The sequence below is a fragment of the Schistocerca americana genome, chromosome 4 (assembly GCF_021461395.2).
Source record: "Schistocerca americana isolate TAMUIC-IGC-003095 chromosome 4, iqSchAmer2.1, whole genome shotgun sequence".
In the NCBI taxonomy this organism is placed as follows: domain Eukaryota; kingdom Metazoa; phylum Arthropoda; class Insecta; order Orthoptera; family Acrididae; genus Schistocerca; species Schistocerca americana.
In genome coordinates, this window is record NC_060122.1 from 210,845,722 (window position 1) to 210,847,939 (window position 2,218).

At 45.4% G+C, this 2,218-nt stretch overlaps 1 non-coding gene across 1 annotated transcript; it reads right to left on the bottom strand.

Moving 5' to 3' along the window:
• Positions 1-660: 660 nt before the first annotated feature.
• Positions 661-733, bottom strand: Trnat-cgu. The gene has a single exon. It is a non-coding gene; the product is annotated as a tRNA-Thr (tRNA).
• Between the last annotated feature and the right edge of the window lie 1,485 nt (positions 734-2,218).

The window sequence follows — 2,218 nt, forward strand, 5'->3', positions numbered from 1 at the left end:
GTCCTTAGGATAGTTAGGTTTAGGTAGTTCTAAGTTCTACTGGACTGATGACCTCAGAAGTTAAGTCCCATCTGCTCAGAGCCATTTTTTGAAATCTGCATCACTCACTGCGCTGATAAGCTACATAGAGCAGTTTCCATATGGTAAAAAGTCACTTCGAACTCGACAGACGGTTCACTGGAGGGAATTTACGAGAAATTAAATGGATCATTTACCGTTTTCTTCAGTCTATCGTGAAACTGAAGTACTGATAATATGTATTAAATTAATCGTGAAGAGCAGTGACCACGTTAAATTCCTCCTCTTCCTCACGTGCGTCGAGACAAGAGGTTACGAGCAGTTCAGTTTTCCGTCAATTATTCGGTAACCACACTTTAAAAGGCCCAGAATTAAATGCACATAAAACACGTGCGTCGTGCCATTACTTGCATTTGTCCTCAGTACAAAAACACGATTACCTTTTCGCCAATTGAATATCTACTTTCTCACACCGTTTCCATCTCTGACAGTACTGTCATATTCCCAAGAGCAGAACTGCTAAGAAAACCAACAGAACCGATTTACTGCTAGTTACATACAACTACAGACTAGGACACAAATGAATTAGAGTAATTGGCGCGAGTGGGTATTGAAGGAAATCAATGGGGAAAGCTGAAAGTTTGTGCCGAACCGGGATTCGAACCCGGGTCTTCTGCTTACGAGGCAGATGCTCTGACCCGTAAGCTATCCGACCACAATGGCCAGTACCAATGCACCGATTACCATAGCGCGCCTCCCGTCAGACCAAAATTCCCCACTTAACCAAGCACGATTAATGTAGTGCCTCATGCCCATTACCGATGTTACTCGTAACATTTCGCCGATTCCCGTAACAGTTCGAGACTCGTGTGCATCTGCACTGAAGAGACCGTTGGCCTAGTAACCAAGTTACCTGCTTTCCAGTCCCGGTCAGGCACTAATTTTCAGCTTTTCCCACTGATTTCCATCAATGTCCAGTCGCAGCCAATGTCTGTGATCCCTCTGTGTATTAATTCAAAATGTCTGCTGAATCAAAAATGGTATCTGTTCTTTCGGACATGTGAGAAAGAACAGACACCAAACACACGCCTCCCCCCCCCCCCCCCACACACACACGCTTCCATAGCCAACACACACACACACACACACACACACACACACACACACACACACACATATATACATATATATATAGGGCGAGACGCTCAATGATTTCTTCAGTGCATGTGCACACCAGGCTCGAAGTTATAGGAATCGTCGAAAAACCGCAGGTAATGAGGATAACGGGCAGGCTGCACTACCTTAGTAGAATATGGATGCGTTGAGATTTTGGGTTGATGGGAGGCGTGGTGGGGTAGTCCCTACAGTGACAATGAGCACTGTGTCTGGGTATCTTAGTAGACAGAGTATACATATAACTATAGACTAGTAATAATGACAAAATGCACATAGATTTTGGTAAGTGCAGGAACATGTGATTTTTCCACTTTCCGCACACATACTGTTCGCAAAATGTGTACTGATCTGCCCATTAGCCATTCTGGAAGAATGCAGGTCGACTTCCATACCTCCGGCGCTGGCCGCGCTGGCTAGCTCCCCAAGAACCTATTGCGGCTCTCCGCCTCCATGCTGCAACGTTTACAAGCTGATAACAGTATGCGGTGATTCAGACCAGGCACCGTTCACATTTCTTTAATTACGTGTTTTCAATATGTGGCGTAGGGCTACAGTAAATTTCAATCACATGTAAGTTACCTACACCTTGCAGTTATCCAGGTATAAGAGAATATATTTGAAAATAAGCCGATATTATCTCTTCTGGTTAATTGTTGCTGATGCGTAGAAGAATATTTAGTGCAAAAATAATACTCGTGTTTTCAATTATGTCACTAATATGTAAATATTCGGCAAGCAGTCACGTAATATTCCGTAAACTGACTCGTTTCGCCCCATTACGATGTATTGTGGAATGTGACCCATGGAACGGTAGTCTTGTACAGATGGCCACACAACAAGTTGGCGTGTTTAGCCGTTCTGTCTACCACATTGCGGTGAACTTCAGCGCCAAGTTTAATGCGCCCAGTGTGGTGTGCAGGACGGACACAGGGAGCTGGAAGCTGCACTCAGCCTCTCCTGCCGCATGTTCCCCCTCCCCTCTCCTCCTCCTCCTCCCCCACCCCCCCTCCAGCAAGCCCAGGTG